Below are 19,935 nucleotides of genomic sequence, written 5' to 3' on the forward strand. Positions count from 1 at the left end.
ACCTAGTGAACCCCGGGCCCTCGGCCACGTTCTCCGTGTGTCTGTCTGTCTCACATCTTCCGGAGGAACTGTTTAGTAGCAAACAGTTGATAGCATTGATTTTGCTTCTGGAGAAACCCTAAGAAGGCAAGCCAGCCCATACGGCCTGGAGAAGAGGGAGTCAGCTACCAATTAAGAACCAGAGGAAGATCTTACTTGCTCTGTAAGAATGAGGAGAGGAGGTCACTCGCTGGAGGGAAAAACGCTCCCAGGGGCATAAAGCAAGACTCAGAAAGTCCAGGAGGGAACGAGGTTAGCATCCAAGAAAAGCCTCCTCCAGGGCCGTGGATCCGGAACACTGGATGGCTCCTCTGGTGGCGGGTGGGTGTCAGAGCCGGCTGCCGTGGACCTCAACGTCTGCAGCCAGGCGGCCGGAGCTTTCCTCCACGGCAAATTCACAGCGAGCACACAGTGTGATAAAATGTCAGTGACAAATCCCGTGCAATCAGGTGGGAAATCCCCCTGAGTAATAACACCTCCCCATCGTTCATTCCGACTCCCTCCTGAGCCACACGCCCGATGCAGAGAACTCCGTGCTATTTTGCCTTGGACTGAGCTATGCACCGGTAAACCTTTGGAAGTCTTTCTCCCAGAGCCCCAGGGCACCGAGAGGGTTAATCTTGTCATGTCAAGATTCTCCTCAGATGCCAGACCAGCTCAGCATCAATTTGACACAGATTTCTTTGGGGGAATCTGGGTTAATCTTTCTGGGCGGGCTGTCCATTTGACAGACAGGAAACAGTTCTGGAGTCGGCCTCTACACCTCCTGCATGACCCCCACCCCCGCTCCCCACCACCACCCCAGCCCTGTCTATGAATTAAAAATTTAAAAGGGCAATCAAATAAAATAAAAAAAAGCAATCTGATGTTTACAGGCCCTCGTAGGTAATTTATAAATGTTGCGTCCCAGGTCTCGTTATGTTTAAAGTATTTAATTTGGAGAGAGGCTTCTGTGGGAATGCAGAATCTGTCCCACATGCGCACAGGAGATGCGTTGAAAAATGCAAAAGGTTTGGCTGACATCAGTGACTGGGGCAGGGATGGCTCCCCAGTTTCCTAAGGATTTCTTTGATCTTCTGTGCACATGCACACTACCTACGCAAGCAGCACTTTGCCTCTGTGCCTGCTCTGTATCTGTGTGCTAAATAAATCCACGGAGGATCCGAAAGAAGCCAGACTAAATGCAATGCGGTATCCCTGATTGGATCTTGGAACGGAAAAATGGACAACAGTGGAAAAGCGGGTGACATCCAAATGAAGCGGAGAGTTTAGTTACTAGTAATATACCAATGTTAGTTTCCTTGACAAAAGAAACCACGTTTATGCGAGATGTTAACCTGAGGGGAAATTGAGCAACGGGCAGACGGCAATCCTCTGCCCTTTGTCTTTGCTATTTTTCAGTACGTCTAAAATTACTCCGAAGTAAATTTTTTTTTTATTTTAAATTTTTAAAAAATGCTAGAGGTCACCAATCATGTTTGCCAACTCTTCTCCAGTCTGGAGGTCTGAAAAGTAAATATTTACCCCTGGGCAAATTGTTGCCGCCGTGAACCATTGTAAGAAAAGCAGATTGCAGTCGGATCCCTTTTATGCTCTTTCAAGCCTTTTGTATGTTTCACAGTTTGGAAACTACCTTATTTATTAACCTGTTGACTAATTTCACGTCTGTTTCTCCCGGTAGAATGGAAGCCTCCTGAGGGCATGGCACTTGACTACCTCATCTCATTTCCATATTTCTGCTTCCTAGCAGCTGATCTGATAGATGGTGTGCAGTGATCCAATCTTATTAAGTCTAAGAAAAGAAGTTTCCCTTCCCACTTCTGGAGCCAGCAGCTCTGGCGGCTGTTTCAATAGACACCAAGCAACGTTGAGCCCAGGGAGGTGAGTGTGATGTCTCTTTTCAGAGAAAAGATGAGCTCCATGGGGCCAGGACCATGAGTATTTTCATCCCGCATGGGACATAGTGAATACTTAACTAAACATCTCCGGGTTGAATGTTGAACAAAGAAAACCTGAAGGACGGGGCCGCAAGATTCCATAGGAACTGAGGGAGGAATCTGGAGGAGGGGCGGAAGAGGAAGAGAAACAGTTAATAAAAATGAAGAGCATGATTACTGTCCCATCATAAGTGCAGTTTCTCTTTGTATACAGAATTGTACAAAACACAGTAGAATGGGGGTGCTTGTCGTGACAAATTGGGCCCATCGTGTTAGTACAGTTCAACATTTTTTTAATCCTTCCAAATTTCCCGATTTCATCTTTGATGCTGGGAATTTGGAGATGAAGAGAACGTAGTCACGGTGCTCCAGGAAATGTACCGTCTTGTGGGAGAAATAGGTAGGTGCACAAAAAGTGTCCGTGTAATACAGTGAGCCCTGTGAGAATGTAGAACACCTGGCTGGGCCTGTGGAGGGGAGGGTGGGAGAGGGGCCCTTCTGGAAGAAGTGATGCCTGAACTCAGTCACGCCCGACAAGCAGAACTTCCGCTCTGCCTTCCGTACAGGCAGAAGGAATCGAATGAACGAAGGAAGGAGGCACCTCTAAGAAAGCACAATGCTACGGGTACAAAGATTGACAGCAGCTGTCCAGCACCTGTTTTTGAAATAAAGTTTATCGTGGTGGGTCTCCATTGATGGGTTCATTCATTCAACGGGTATTTACCGAGAGGCTACTTTCTGCCAAGCCCAGCTCAAGTTTCACATCTAAAAAGAACTCACGCTTCAAGAGATTCATCGCGACACCACAATGAGCTCGAGAGACCTCACCCTTGATCCGTTCTTGGCCCAGGGCCTCACTTTTCAAACAGTTTTTATCTTGCTACTGGATATGTGTCCGTTCCTCTGTCATTATCGCTCTTCCTATCCCCGCCCCCCTTTATTATTTTAAATAAGATTTTAAAATTTATGCAGAAACTGCACATAGTATTCTCTTTTAAAAATCCACGCGTAGCTGCCCTATTTTATAAACAGTCATGCTTTCATATGTTTGTGTTGGACTCTTCGTAAATGTTTATTTATTTTTGAGAGAGCGAGTGCAGGCAGGGGAGGGGCACAGAGAGAGGGAGAGAGAGACAATCCCAAGCAGCCTCCCCACTGTCAGCGCAGAGCCTGATGCAGAGCTTGAACTCAAGAACCGTGAGATCACGACCTGAGCTGAAGTCGGACACTCAACCAACTGAGCCACCCAGGTGCCCCTGCATTTGACTCCTCTTAATTAGGCTTATACCGTCTAAAAAAGTTTTTGTTTCTCGGATTTGCTTTTTCAGAATTTTTTTCATTTCTTTTCTTGTGCTATTTTTATGCTGATTTTGCTACTCTTTAGATAACTTCTCCCGTTGGATACTTTGCTTTAATTCTTCATTATTGAATACCAGTGCTATGATTTTGTTGCCTGCTATAGTTCTGACCCTATCACATGAGATTTGATATGCACTAGGTCCATTATTTTCTAAATAGTTAATGTTAGGGGCGCCTGGGTGGTGCAGTCAGTTAAGCGTCCGACTTCAGCCAGGTCACGATCTCGCAGTCTGTGAGTTCGAGCCCTGCGTCAGGCTCTGGGCTGATGGCTCAGAGCCTGGAGCCTGTTTCCGATTCTGTGTCTCCCTCTCTCTCTGCCCCTCCCCCATTCATGCTCTGTCTCTCTCTGTCCCAAAAATAAATAAAACGTTGAAAAAAAAAATTTTTTTAAATAAATAAATAAATAAATAAATAATTAAATAAATAGTTAATGTTAGTTTTTAATATTCATATGGTTGACAAGAGAGATTTTTCTTTACCCACGATTTCCAAGTGGTTTTTATTTAAACCTATGCTTTCAATTTCTAGAATTCATTGTACTCTGGTTAGACACTATGAGCTGTTTAATTTCTACTCATTAGCATTTATTGAGGATTTCTTTATGGCCAAGAATATGGCAGACATTAGTAAATTTCTATGGATACTGGAAAGAATTTTTTCCTTACTATGGAAGCTAATGTTAAGTATTCATATATTCAGCCTAATAAATTTTAATTCAAAATCTCATATACAGATTTTTGACTTCATGATCTATGAAAGAATACAAGTGTTTTGTTTTGTCTTCCATGGAATTATATTTAGAATTTCCCAATTTATTTTTCAGCATTTTTCTTCACATCATTTGATAATAATATATATGAAACATAATGAATGGAGACTATTACATCATCATTTAGGATAATACATTTTATCAACGTAAACTACTCTTTATCCTATTTACCTTACTGTGCTTTAAATTATACTTTAGGTGATATTAATTCTCCACCTCTGCTTTCTATTTATTTGCTTATGCCTGGAATAGCTTTTCTAAAACTTTTAAGTTTTTTTCTTTTAATTTTTTTAATGTTTATTTACTTTTGAGAGAGAGATAGAGCACGAGTGGGAGAGGGGCAGAGAGAGAGGGAGACACAGAATCCGAAGCAGCTCCAGGCTCCGAGCAGTCAGCACAGAGCCCAGTGCGGGGCTCGAACTCACGAACCTTGAGATCATGACCTGAGCTGAAGTCAGACGCTCAACCGCTGGAGCCACCCAGGTGCCCCTTGAATACTTTTATTTTTAATGTTTGCCAGTGAACTTTAAGCTGCACAAAGTTAGACTATTCTTTAACTCAATTTATCTTTTAATAAAAGAATTTAAACCATTTGCATTTATTGTAATGACTGATATACATCTACTTTCATTTTCTTTGAATGCTTCCTTTCTGTTTCTGTTGGAAAAGCTGAAAAATGAGATAAATAAAATCGCAAAGCTGTACCCGACACCCACCTTATACCATGATAAATCTGCTATGGTTAAAATTTCTCTTCCTTCCATCTTTGGGTTAGACAAAGTTTGAGGTCTCTTCTCTATTTACATGACCTGTGGGCTTTTTTTATCCATTGAGTGGCCCACCCATTAATAAGTGAAACTCACTTACTATTTTAACTTTCCCCTGAAGACATATGAAAATATATATAATTTTAGCATTCAACTGATCAATTAGTGTTGGGCATAAGAAGTGATCAAAGCCATATAATTGCTACTGAAGGGCCTCATAAAGTCAGAATGCTTCAGTTTATGAGGGTGTGGCAAGGGTCACTAGAAACCAGAAACATATGATGAAAGGACAGAGACCTTCTAGAATAAAAATCCCTGAATTCAAGGAGAAAGCTGCCACCTGTACTGCTATCTCCTGAAAAGGTGCCTCTGACACCACCGGATGATTGGCATAAAAGGCTTGCGTGTGGAGGAAGCCGCAATCTGGAGCATATCGTAAAATATTGCGCTGGAGAAACGGTTTCTTGTGACCTAAATAAGTCCACATCAAACATTTACACGTTTGAGACAGTCTGGACAAGTTTACTTTCTTTTCTTCTCACTCCTATCCAAGTCTGACTGATGTAATCTTAAGATTTTTAAGTTAACAAAACAGTTTTACATTATTCATTTCTTTATTTTTGCACGCACGTTACATTATATAAATAACTAGAGTTATTTCTACTAAACTCTGTAGTTTAATAGTTGTCGTTGCTGTCTTCCAATTCTTTATCACCAGGATTTCCCATTCATGGTGCTTTGTTTGGTTTAGTTTTGCTGTATTGACTCTTCTCTACCAGGTTACTTACATGAGAATTTTCCTTTTAAGAGAGTATTGACTTTCTTCGGGTCTGTCTTTCTGAAAATGGCTTCCTTTTGCTCTTAAACAGCCACACCCATCTTAACTAAGTAAAGAATTTTCTTCCTCAAAACATGATAACCATTGCCTAAAACATTCAGAGTCCTCCAAAAGATCTGAGATCATTCTGGTGCTTGTTCTCCAAATAATCTATGTATTCTCAGGCATGGATCCTTCTAGCAAAACTTATTTTCGCCTTCAAATTCAAAATAACTTCATTGGGCTGTGTCTCAACATTGCCGTCTTTCATTATTTTTTGATAATATCCGCGTGGTGAGTCGATCCAACTAACAAAGCCGTTTCTTCAGACTAAAAAGTTTGTTCTTTTCTTCTTTAATTTTGTCTCTCCTCTCTCTTCCCCTTCTATCCTCGTAGGATTTCCCCTGGATCTGTCCTCTTTGATCTCATCACTATTTTTAAAAATCTGTCTTTCCTCTGAATTCTAGACGAATGTCTCGAGCTTTCCTTCTCTTTCAGGTCCTCAGCTTTCTGGAGGCATGATGTCCAGTCCAGTAGTCACTGGCCCCATGTGGCTACTGAAATTTAAACTTAAGTGAACTTAAATGAAGTCAAATAAGAAGTTTTGTTGCCCTTATGCAAGGGCTCAACCATTACATGGGGCTAGTGGCTACCAGTAGAGAATATTATACATAGAGACTAGAGGGGACAAACTACAGCCCATGGGTCTCATCCAGCTTAGTTTTTTAAAAGTTTTTATTTATTTATTGTTAAGAGACATACAGAGAGAGAGACAGCAAGGGAGGCGCAGAGACAGAGGGACAGAGAGAGAATCCCAAGCAGGCTCTGCACGGTCGGCACAGAGCCCTACGTGGGGCTCGAACTCACAAACTGTGAGATCATGACTTGAGCAGAAATCGAGTGTCGGACGCTTAGCCAACCGAGCCATCCAGGCGCCCCAAGCCCGTAGCTTTTGTAAAAACTCGGTTTTCTCTTTAATCATTTCGTTTCATTGTGGCAAAATACACGTAAAATAACATTTGCCATTTTCACCATTCTAAGGGGGCATTTAGCGCATTCTCAGTGTGGTACAACTATCACCACTATCTGGCACCAGAACTAAAGGGAACCAGAGGAAATCCATTAAACAGTCACCCTCCATTCCCCACTCCCCCAAGCCCCTAGAAACCACTAGTCTGCTTTCTGTCTGTACGATGTGGCCAGTCATATGGCGTCTGGCTTCTTTCACTGAGCGTAATGGCTTCTTCCATGTTGTAGCATCCTTTTCATGGCTGAAAAATATTCCATTACCTGGCTATATCACCTTTTGTTTACCCATTCATTTGCTGATGGACACTTGGGTTGTTTTCACCTTTCGGCTGGTGTGCAGAGTGCCGCTGGGAACACTGACGTATGAGATGTTCTTGAACACCCGTTTTCAATTACGGCAGCCACATACCAAGGAGTGGAATTGCTGGGTCACGTGACAATTCTACATCTAAGTTCTCGAGAGATGGCCAAACCTTGTTCCTCAGAGGCCACGCCATTTTACATCCACACCAGTAATGTATGAGAGTTGCGGTTTCTCCCTCTCCCTGCCCACACTCGTTATTTTCCTTTTGTTCTTTTTTTAATTGTAGTCATCCTCATGGGTGTGAAGCGGTACCCGCGGACACCCGCTTTTGTGCATCCCAAGAGCCAAGACATTTTTTTTGGTGAAGATTTGTTCTCAAAAACTAAAGAATAGGCAAGGGACTGACTCTATGTGACCCTCAAAGACTGAACTATATACTCTCTGGTCCTTTACATAAAAAGTTTTCTGCCCCTTGATAGAGAACATTGTCACCATTGCAGAAATATCTTTCGGACAATGGTCTGAGTAGCTAATGAGTCTGTTAGTGATCAGTCGTAGTTTTTCATTCAGCAATCGTATGTTTCACCTGCATCCATCTTTTACTATACGTTGTTTTCTGTTTCCTCACATTTTTGGGGTGTGATATCCTCCTGAATGTGGCTAAAGATGCTAATTCTAACTTCTCTGAACTTTTCGTACAACTGCGTAACGTGACGATGTTTGCTCTCGTTTTTCAAAGAGGTCCCCTTCTTTTGACATGTTCTGTCCTCTCGTATGCTTACAGAATTTTCCTTCTTTGCTCATCCTGAGAAGCCAACTTGGGGCCGAGACAGATTTTGGCAGATGGTGTAGATCCCTATCTCACTCTGTTCACCAGAGAACGGTTCAGATTTGCTTTTCTTTAACGTTGCCAGCTCAAAACCCCTGCAGCCCAGGACAAGCGGAAATGGGGCCCAAGTCAGACTCGTTTCATCATTTCAGCATGAGGCTGAAGAGTTGCTCGCCTTTGTTTGTTCATTGCGCAATACCGCCCTCTTTGACGGGCACAGTTGCACAGCTGGGTGTGACACTGGCAGTGGCGATGTTCTTGGTCCAGCCTCCTTGCCAAGAATAAGTTCATAATGCCGGCAGTGACCACCCAGGGTAATTTGTGGGGCCCAGATGTGCCTCCCAAAATACCCACAGTCTCTCCTTCCACTCATCCCTGTTGATTGCTAATGCCATTCTGCCCGTTTCTTTTCCACGTCCTGCTTAGACAACCTCGTGCTTTACATGTGGTAAGCAACGCCTTGGGAAGGTTCATCCCTCAACCCATTCTCCTCTAAACTATATCTGGCGGGGACTCTGATCACTGTGACATATAAATGGCACCATTTCCTCTTCTCCACTGCTGACAAACAATGGGCCACTGCGTCCTGTTGGTAAGTACTAGGACTATGGATACTGTGGTGAGCTATTCGTGCTCACAATGTCATTTATCCATAAATCCCAGGTTAGACTCACCCGTTAGAGTTCGGGGGACTGTAATTTAGGGAAATGATGCGTTACCCTCGGTCACCCGTACCTTTAGAAATCCCAGAGGTTAAACGCGAGGGCAGAAACCAGACATCCCCAGCCTTCTGGCACAAGCTTAGCCCGGTTCCAAGGAGAAGCGCCCGCAGCAAACCCGAAACCTTTCGACAAGCAGCAGATGTCGCAGACGTCAGGAGAAGCGTTGTGCTTTCCCCGGTACCCAAGTTTCTAGATGAATTACGAGAAGGAATCCGTCTTTCCTCTGCATGTTTGACAGCGTGTAGATGAAACATCCCCCTAAGACAGTAGGCCCTAAACAAATACACGGCAACAAACGTCTGGCTGGCTGACTTGCTGAAAGACTGGATTTTTCACCCCTCATCCAGATGTTTTGGCTTCACGGAGGCACCGGCAGAGGCTGCCAAGCCGATTTGTGATCCGCAAGTGACGGGCGGCACACAAGCACGGAGCGTCCCCACACCGGCAAATGAGCGCGCGGCCCCCTTGTCTGTGAAATGAGGTCTCACCGGCTGCAACCCGGGCGTGTGACAGACCAGCCGGTCCACTTCCAAGTGCTTCTGACAGACAAGCCCCCCATTTGCATCCATCTCATCATGACACCTGCTGAAACTGTTAAGTTATGATTAGTACTGATAATGGAGTCTTCGGCAGGAACGTATCCGTATCTCTAACGTTGTCAGCGCACATTGTTTGGCTGTTGAGGAGAAAGCCTATCAGACATAAATATTTATGCCTGGATGGATGTTCAGATTCCTTCATCAGGAACTGGATTGGTCTTAATTGAATCGTGGGGACACACTTAGACTCAGCGTTGATCGCGTGGCCTTTTGCTACTTGGGAGCAGGGCCCCCTCGGACTGTCCCCAGGAGGCTCTGCCATATGAGCGGGTAGGTCCTCTCTGAAGGGGTGCCAGAAACTTAGCCATGTTGGAGAGTGATCGCTTTGGAGGAGACCGACAGGCTCTGTAGGACCCGAGAAAGGGAAGGTCGCCAGTCCAGGGCTGGCTTCCCAAAGGCGTTTTTCACAAATCAAGCGGGCCCCCGGCTGTAATCCCCATCAAGACGGGAACTGTGTCCTAAACACCGTCGTTCTCTCCTTGTCTGTCCGTTCCACTGCCTGGAACAAGATGGCCCCACAACATGCGTGGGATCAATAAGCAGACGGGTGGTGACAGGCTGTGGCGGGGATCGCCCCCAGAGAGCAGTGGCTCTCACGCACTTGTGCAGAGCCGCCGTGAGCCTGGATGCATGCACCCATTTAGGACAGACGCTCACTGAGGTTTACGTGCGGTGGATACATTAAGAACTCAGACTCTGGACCCAGGCAAGTAGGTTCAGGTTCAGATCTCAGCGCTAGTGTTTTCCAGCTGTGCACCCTTGGCCAAGCCGTGAGTATCTACAGCCTCGCTTTCCCTTCCCCACAGGTCCGTCGTGCACATGCCCTGTGACATAAGGGTGCCCATGCGGCGGATTCTGCCACCCGGCCAGGCACTGCTGTAGGGATTCCATGTGTACTTGTCATCTAATCCTGACAACAACCCCAGGAAGTAAGTCCGTGCATCAGCCCAGACCTGTGCTCCGCCGTGATAAACAGAGTAGGAAGAGTAAGAGATTTAGAAGATGCCTTCGATCCACTCAATCCAGTGGAGTCTGGACAGAGGGGAAAGAATCGTGCCCAGCAGGAGAGAGGCTGGCAAGAGCCAGGTGGAGTGCAGGAAACGGGCTTCTGAGAAAGGGCCCGAGGCCACGCGTGAGGCAGGCTAGCGGCCAGGGCCCCGGGCAGGAAGCACTTTGGGACGGCCTTCGGTTGTCCCAGGGTTCACAGAAGGCTGCTGATCTCGCAGCAGCCAGAGTGATGGCCTTGAGGCAGGCAGCTCAGCGAAACACGAAGTCATATGCATTTGACTTAAGCACAGAGGGACCAAACGCCCACCTGGCCGCTTTCTAACTTAGCATCTTGCCTGCCTGGCCCGTCCAATGGGCAGAATGATACCCACCCCCAAAGGGTTACTCTGAAGATTCACGAATCAAGTATGTAACGTGTTAGGCACGCAGTAAGCGCTCAATAAATGCAGGCCTCTTTTCTTTCCGGCTGACGGCACCGGGCTCCTCGTGTGATCTGACACAGAGCAGGTACCGGGCGTCGCTGGATTCGAGAAGGATGGAGGGGCACAGGTGCCGGTGGTCTCCTCTGTGTGCTCACGAGGCTACTTCTCAAGTGCCGTGTTGAGTTGTTTCGTGTCTATAAACGTCTCCTTCAACACCAGGGGCACTGTCTGCGGGTGTTTACTCCCGTTTCCCAGAACCTGATGTGCAGCCGTGCTCAACAGTCTCCCTGCTTGAATGGCCGTCTAGATGGAGTGAGTAATGGTAGGTGTGGTGAGTAAATAAGTGAATCCCCAGAGAAAGAACTGATCTCCGGTTCTGGTTCGTCCAGTCTTCCTAAGAACATTCCTGGCCGTAAACTGGTACCCCTCAGGCCCTTCTAAGTAAAGCGGAGGACATCCTCAGACACCCGTCCTTCCGACCTTGACATATTGCCAAGGGGCCTGAAACCAGGCTGATGGGATCCATTCGATGTGTAGACGTTAAATGAAGGATGTCCCGCCTACCAAGAACCAAGGGAAAAACCAACGTGTCCTTCCATTTCAGGGGAAGACAATTTCCACTGCCCCAAGTAGAACTCATCACATGATAAAAAAAAATATATATGTCATAACCTCTACCAGCCCCCAAACTGAGCCCTATATTTTCTCTGTGAGTTAGCCTTTAAAAAGAAAAAAAAACCTAAAAACCATCTTCAAAAAGAAACTCCTTATGTGCACTCTGAGGAAAAAAAAGTTAAGTAAAACAAACCACCAAAGGCCAAACCCCGAAGTCACGTTCACGAGCTCACTGGCCTTTGGACCGTTGGCAATTCCCGGGCCAGCCCAGACCAAGTGGTCCGTACCCTCTGATGTCACAGCCCCACAAGCAAAATTATTCAGGGTTGGGCAGGATGAGACGTTCACTGCTCACTTCTCATTTCCCAGCCCTTTGGTGCTCCCAGATGTTTTAATTACAGAGGAAAGGGAGCGGATGATTCTGGCCATATGTCTCCATTCCACACAAATAAATCTCCTCGCCGTCCCGTGCAGCTCTGTGGCACTGAGACTGTCCCACCGAAACTGATGCTGTCGGGCCTAATCACCGTCTTCAATCCTTCAGTGAGCATGTTAATTCAGGGAACACCGGCTGCTGGGACCGCTGTCCCAGGGAAATACTCAATCTAGAAACAATTAGACTCGCGTCGCGGCAAGATGCCGCTCTGCCTCTGGGGAGCTAGGTGCTCGCTCCGTCGGAGCTGAGGGAAACCCACCGGGCGTTGGGTAGGAAGAGCCGGGCAGGGTGGGGTCGGAACACAGGGCATGAATTTTCAGCTGGGACAGCACCTAGAAACTCAGACACTAGGCCGTTACCCGTGGCGTGGCCCAGCTGCAAAAGGGCCCTGCCTTCTTAGAACTTTGAAAGGAACTCAAAGGAGATATCGCAAACACGTGGCCACGGTGGGCACACACGTGCACCCCACCTGCGCACGCGTATGCCCATGCACACACATGCACGCACGCGTGTGCGCACACACACGGAGACTGCAGTGAGCTCTTCCGAGGAAGCCGCGAAACCTGGCAGATGCATTGAGCGTTCTGAGTCAGTTACACTAAATGCTAAATTTGCTTTCAAATTGAGCATCGCCACGCATAGATTAAGAACAAACCCGGGGAAATTCTATATGGTTTTGGGTTACCGGTATAGTTCTCTGTTTTCTACGATGCCGTCGTGCCTGGGAGTAAATACGGAGGAGATTCCACAGGGGTGGGTGAGTATTTTTGAAGTGTGATATACACAGCACAAACGGTGCACTCAGATGGCAACGGAGGACACACACCTGTAGCAAACATCGGGATGGAGCACCACAAATGTTTACACCCATGTAACCGCCACACGGATCAGGGTGTGAGCGTAGCCAGCGCCCCAGAGGCTCCCTCCTGCACTTCCCCAACCGATATCTCCCTCGAAGGTGAAAGGTGGTCTCACTAATCTCTGTGGATTCATTTTGGCTCCTTCTGAACTGCATATTGATGGAGTCACATGCTCTTCTGCGTGAGACCTCTGTTGTCAACACTACGTATGTGAGACTCATCCATGCATCTGTGCGGGGCGGGGGTGGGGGTTGGGGGGGGAGCTCTCTGTTTCCTGTTGCCGGACGATGTTTCGTTGTCTGCGCACCGCTGTCCCCACCTGTCTGCAGGGGTGCGGACACCTGAAATCGTGGATGGTACTGAACTCTATATACACCATGTTGATTTCTGCACATGCATACTGGCGATGAAGTTTAATTTATAAATTAGGCACAGCAAGAGGTGAACGGCAATTACTAGTAGGAAAATAGAATGATCATAACAATACATTGTAATAATAGACACGTGAATGCGGTTTCTCTCTTTTATTCTCTCAAAATACCTTACTGTGCTGTACTCCCCCCCACCTCCCAGGTTGTGATATACGAGGTGGTGAGAGGCCGCCATATTGAAGTGAAGTGAGGGAATGATCTCGGCATCATCATCAGGCTACGACTGGGCTTCTGACCCTCCATCGGGAGAAGCACCATCTGCTTTAGACTGGGTTTGACCGCAGATAACAGAAACCGGGGAACTCTAAGCACAGACGAGGGGTGTCTACCATAACCATGGTTCACTCTTTGAGGATGGGCCTTCGGGTTGGGTCCGGTTTGGCCTTGTGATCATAAAAGCTGTCGCTGTGGAAATTGTGAAACCTACACACGCGTCTCCTGCAGGCACAAACCCAGGTGTGGAATGGGGTCTGAGTATAAAACAACAGTTTCCTTTTTTTTTTTAATGTTTATTTATTTATTTTGAAAGAGAGAGAGAGAGAGAGATTGAGAACACCAAGAAGGCTCCATGCTCAGCGCTGAGCCCGATGGAGGGCTCAGTCCCACAACCCTGGGATCAGGACCTGAGCTGAAATCCAGAGTGGATGTTCAACTAACTGAGCCACCCAGGTGCCCCTGCTCAGATCCTTTTCATGTTTAAAGCCCTGCAGTAGCAACTCCATTGCCCTTGGGATAAAATCCAAAGCTTCCACGCCCTGGAGCCTGGTTATCCGTTCTCCTTTGAGGTGTCTGCACACCTCTCCGTGTGCCTCCTCGCAGGCCTCTCTCCTGGCCTTGGCCTCGGCAGGCTCCTCTGCCTCGAGCTATGCCTGCCTCTGCCCAGCTGGCCCTCCCCTCCTGCACACTTGTCGCCCCCCCCCCCCGTCCCCACTGCCCCAGAGAAGCTGCCCCTGCACGTCCCGTCCGCTTGTCTCTCTTCTCCATTCTCCTGCTGCTGGATGTTTTCACTTTGGTTCCTCTGGACCCTGTGCTGTGGTCTGTACAGATTTGTTTTGTTCTGCCTGGCTTTGATTTCTGTTCTTGTATCCCATTTCAGTTACGAAGTCCCGTTGAAGTCCGTTGTCCCTTCACCTGTGCATTTATAGCATAATTCATTCATGCAGGCTTCACTCATCACACTTCCTTTGCATATATGAGACTCTCTGTTAGTAGCAAAGCAGGGGTGGAGGGAGACGTGGGAACTCTCTCCATGGACTCTTCAGTCTAGAAGAGAAGTTGGGATAAGCAGTCAAATGGCAGGCCATGGATGAAGGCTTTGAGGAAGAAGATATGGGTCTGAGTTCCGGACTTGCCACTAACAGCCATGTGACCGCTGCAAAGCCGCTTACCTTCTCTGAGTATTGGTTTCTTTGCCTGCAAAATCCCTGACTCATGCATCTGTGGGAGGTAAATGAAAATGAATATGTAAAACACATACTACAGTGCCAAGAATATACAGAATTGTCAAAGCTCTATGCTGTGCCCCTGAAACTAATATATGTAACGTCAACTCGACTTCAATTAAAAATTGTTGTTAATTAAAAAAAAATTAGGGACGGGGACAAATATTGTTAACATGTCAATACTCCCCAGAGCAATCTACGTATTCCATGCAATCCCAATCAAAATAACACCAGTATTCTTCTCAGAGCTAGAACAAACAATCCTAAAATTTGTGTGGAACCATAAAAGATCCCGAACAGCCAAAGTGATGCTGAAAAAGAAAACCCAAACTGGAGGTATCACAATCCCGGACTTTCTGAAGCTGTATTAAAAAGCTGTAATCATCAAGACAGTATGGTACTGGCACAAAAACAGACACATAGACCAATGGAACAGAACAGAGAACCCAGAAATGGACCCACAAATATATGGCCAACTAATCTTCGACAAAGCAAGAAAGCATATCCAATGGAATAAAGACAGTCTCTTCAGCAAATGGTGCTGGGAGAACTGGACAGCAACATGCAGAAGAGTGAAACTGAACCACTTTCTTATACCATACACAGAAATAAATTCAAAATGGATGAAAGATCTAAATGTGAGATAGGAAACCATCAAAATCCTACAGGAGAAAACAGGCAACAACGTCTGGGACCTCGGCCGCAACAGCTTCTTACTTGACATGTCTCCAAAGGCAAGAGAAATAAAAGCAAAAATGAAGTATTGGGACCTCATCAAGATCAAAAGCCTTCTACACAACAAAGGAAACAATCAACAAAACTAAAAGGCAACCAATGAATTGAGAGAAAATATTTGCAAATGACATTAGATAAAGGGTTAGTATAAAAATTGATAAAGAACTTACCAAACTCAACACAAGAAAAACAAGCAATCCAGTGGAGAAATGGGCAAAAGACATGAATAGACACTTGTCCAACGAAGACATCCAGATGGCCAACAGACACATGAAAAGATGCTCAACGTCACTCCTCATCATGGAAATACAAATCAAAACCACACTGAGATATCACCTGACACCAGTCAGAGTGGCTAAAATTAACAACTGAGGAAACAACAGATGCTGACGAGGACGTGGAGAAAGGGGAACCCTCTTGCACTGTTGGTGGGAATGCAAACTGGTACAGTCACTCTGGAAAACAGTGTGGGGGTTCCTCAAAAAATTAAAAATAGAATTACCCTATGACCCAGCAATTGCACTACTAAGTATTTATCCAAAGGATACAGGAGTGTTGATTCAAGGGGGCACATGCACCCCAATGTTTATAGCGCTATCAACAATAGCCAAATTATAGAAAGAGCCCAAATGTCTGTCAACTGATGAATGGATAAGGAAGATGTGTTATATATATATATATATATATATATGCACAATGGAATACTAATTGGTGATGAAAAAGATGTCAATCAACTGATGAATGGATAAGGAAGATGTGTTATATATATATATATATATATATATATATATATATACATACACACAATGGAATACTAATTGGTAATGAAAAAGAATGAAATCTTGCCATTTGCAACAATGTGAATGGAACTGGAGGGTATTATGTTAAGCCAAATAAGTCAGTCAGAGACAGACAGATATCATATGATTTCACTCCCATGTGGAATCTGAGAAATTTAACAGATGATCATAGGGGAAGGGAGGAAAAATAATATACAAACAGAGAGGGTGGCAAACCGTAAGAGACTCTTAAATACAGAGAACAAACTAAGGGTTGATGGGAGTGGAGGCCTGAGAGGTTCAGGAAAGTGGGTGATGGGCCTTGAGGAAGGCACTTGTCGGGATGGGCACTGGGTGTTTTACGTAAGTGATAAGTCACAGGAATCTACGCCTGAAGCCAAGACTACACTGTATGTTAGCTAACTTGAGAATAAAACAAACAAATTTAGGGGCACCCGGGTGGTTCAGTCAGTTGAGTGTATGGCTCTTGGTTTCTGCTCACGTCATGATCTCACGGTTTGTGAGTTCGAGCCCTGCATTGACACTGGCAGTGTGGAGCCTGCTTGGGATTCTCTGTCCCTCCCTCTCTCTCGGGTCCTCTCCTGCTTGTACTCTCTCTCTCCCTCTCTCAAAATAAATAAACTTTAACAACTATTTTTTTTTAATTTTTAAAAGACTATATTAAGCTCTAAATTAAAGGTCCTTAATGTGCCCTATATTATAAATGGATACAAAATAATGGGGTCTAGGGGGGGTGTTCCAGGGAAGAAAGCTGAGATCTCAGAAACAAATTTTTGTTTCAGAGAGACCGAAAACAATTCTAGCAAACAAACAAAAATCTCCTAACACTGGGTGAGTGACTGATGACAAGTAAAGTGCATATGGGGCTTTGTGTAAATGTGTGAGAAGAGAAAAACAATGTGACCATCCAGGGAAAGGGTGAGATAGTGGAGAAGCCCTTTCCTGCCTGCCTGTCCGCAAGTCCTTGCACATAGAGTCTGGCCAGGCAAAGTCCCATCTCTGTTCCTGATAGAGCTTCTCACCTGGAAAAAAGGGAGCTGACCCAGGTGCCTCTGTTGTATATTCTTAATATCTTTCGATTGTATAGACCGAACATTATACTTGTGGATTACCCACCAATAGATCAATTACCCCCAGGATCACTGTGTTCTATTAAGTACCCTACAACTCCCTGAAGACCAGGCTTCTCTGGCTCCACTCAAGCTTTGCCACCCCTTTTGATAATTGTGACAATCTTGTTGCTTAGTATAAAACGTTTCGGTATGGCTTAAGTTAACTTGGAATCTTATCAAAGGCATCACCAGCAGGGGCTCCTGTACCATGAGAGTTTCTCCTCCCATCATCCCTGACCTGCAGAAGATATCGGCACTGAGCTTCTCAGCAATATTGGCATTCCCTTCACCAGCACACATCCTGTTGCCCTGGTAAATCGAGTGTCCTTTGGAATCCTCTCACGGAACATGATTGCTGTAGACTTTCCCAGCCTTATTTAGTATATTTTCTCTAGAATGCCCTCTTCCCTGAGCCCTTGGATCTTTTCTTCAAGTACCTGCCATGGTGGTTCTGGCATTTCTGGTTCGCTTCACATGGGCCGTGCTTTTCTCCAACTCTCTAGGAGCCATCCCAGAAGTGTGTTAGGACCCTCTACTGGGATCCCTGGCAAGATGCTAAATTCTTTATCATGAGAGGGTGCTCCTATCTCAATAAAAATCTCCCGTATACAACTCAATGTTTTCTTCACCTTGATCCAGCGTCCTTAGGATGCAGTCCCATGCATATTCTCACGGGACTCTTTTTCAAAAGGGATCGTTTGATTAGGGCAGGCCCACCACATTCGTGGGGAGAATATTATACAGAGTTTACACACAGGGGGAGCGGGAATCTTGGGGGCCATCTTAGAGCTCTGCCTATCACATCTCTAAATCCAGTGATCACTACTGGTCTGTGAAACCAGAGATGTCACCCAAAGTTTCACTTGTAAGGGTCTAAGATGTGGTCAGGAGACCTTCACCCTTCAGGAGAGAATTCGTCTATTACAGGCTCCCCTCCACACCCTCAGCAGCCACCTCAGCAGACAATACAACAGAAGTACTCAAACAGTGTAATTTACATTCTAGCAGAAGACCTGATTCTGCATGACATCACCCATTTCTTTTTCAAGTTGCCAGGCTGTTGACAGTTCTTTACTCCTTCTTACAAATTTACTTCTCACGTGGAAGAAATAGAAAAAGGGTTTCTAGCAGGTCCCTCCCAGGAATGTGACAGACAAGAAACACTTGAGGGAGTGGCCCAAGAACCCCAGCCTCCTGTTCTGGGCCAGCCCATGAGATCAGTGCAGCAACGATCCCCCTCGGAAAGAGTAGGGAGCAGGGGTGGAGTTGTGAGCATTTGCCCTCCGGGGCAGTCTTTTTTCCAGTCCCTCACCTACTGCCTCCACGGTTTCCTGCGTACATTAAAGAAAATGTATGGGTGCCAGAGCCTGGAATTCAATAGCTCATAACTACAATTAACCACCATTAATTAATGGCTGAGAGATAAATGAGCCATGAGATCCGTTTATTCCTGGGTTGCAAGTATTTAAATTCACAGTGGGATGCAAAACCATTTTTCACCACTGCGAATTTCAGACGAGCTGGAATCGAGGCTGCATGTTGCACGAGGCAAGCGACAATTTCCTCGCTCAGCAGTTGACGTCTCAGGTTCCATGAACTGGCAAGAGGCCGACAGAGGCCAAGAATCCCACGCGCAGCAGCATTAGGAGCAGAGTCTGAAGTCTGAGCACCTGCCTTCCTAAGATAATCATGAGAATTATCATGGGATGAGACTAACGGGTGCCAGGTGCTGTGCTAAGAAATGTTTGGGCAGCATCTGACGTTCATCTCCCCCATGTTCCTGTCAGCGACATTATTATCCCTAGTTGATGCTCAAAGAAACTGATGCTAAGAGAGGCTAAGAACTCCTGAAGGAACAAAGTTTTCCTTCCTCGTTCCTAGATTTCTTCCATGATGTTCCCCAGATGCGCCTCCAGATGACATGGCCGCTAATTTTCACAGATCAACCACGGCCTGTGTCCTGACTTAACAAAACTTCCCAAATATTAACGAAATATTCCATTTGCCCTTAAGTTATCAATCCATCTGGACAGAGATAAGAATCAGAAGGCAAGGGAAAGGAGAGGTTTTCATCTTATTTAATAGAAAACAGAACAAAATGGGGTTCTTCTCTGCCCCACCAAGACGTTTGTTAATTACAAAGGGAAAAAGAGTAAACTTACGAAGAAGAAACTTGGCTGTCACCATCTTAACCAAATGTTCAAAACCAACATCACCAGTGATAAGACATGGCGACATCACGCACCCCAACGGGAAATAGGATAGAACATCACTTCTGCGGTATCCGTGCCCCAAACATCCAACCTCAATCCGATCATGAGGAAGAAAATTAGATGAGCCCAAACTGAGGGGGCATTCTACAAAATAACTGACCAATACTCTTCAAAAGTTTCAAGGTCATGAAAGACCAGGAAAACAAAGGAGGGATCACAGACTGGAAGAGACTGGAGACATGCCCAAAACAGACATGTTTCAGGACATGAGAAAGGACAGTAGTGGAAAAACTACCAAAATTCAAATAAAGTCTAGAAGTTAGCTAATAATATTGTGTCAATGAAAGTTTCCCAGTTTGATGAGTATGCTCCGGTTAGGGAAGACGTTAATGTTAGGAGAAACGGAGTGAAAAGAATATGGGGTCTCTCTGTGCTGTTTTCGAACTTGTTTCAAAATACTTTTTCAATGACATGAGAACTCGAAACGAAATTTTGGGTCATTTCCAATCGGAACTTTTCTGAAAAATTTGCTATCTTTGTGCCTGGACGTGAAGAAACCACTCTATTTTAAAATGTTTCGTGTGGCGAGATCTCCTAAATTTAAAAGATCGGAAGGAGATATGCCCTACAGATTTACAAAACGGTTTGCAAACAAATGTAACTTCTGCCAGAGAACTTGCTTGAGCACAG

Source organism: Lynx canadensis, chromosome A3, assembly GCF_007474595.2.
Source record: "Lynx canadensis isolate LIC74 chromosome A3, mLynCan4.pri.v2, whole genome shotgun sequence".
Lineage (NCBI taxonomy): Eukaryota > Metazoa > Chordata > Mammalia > Carnivora > Felidae > Lynx > Lynx canadensis.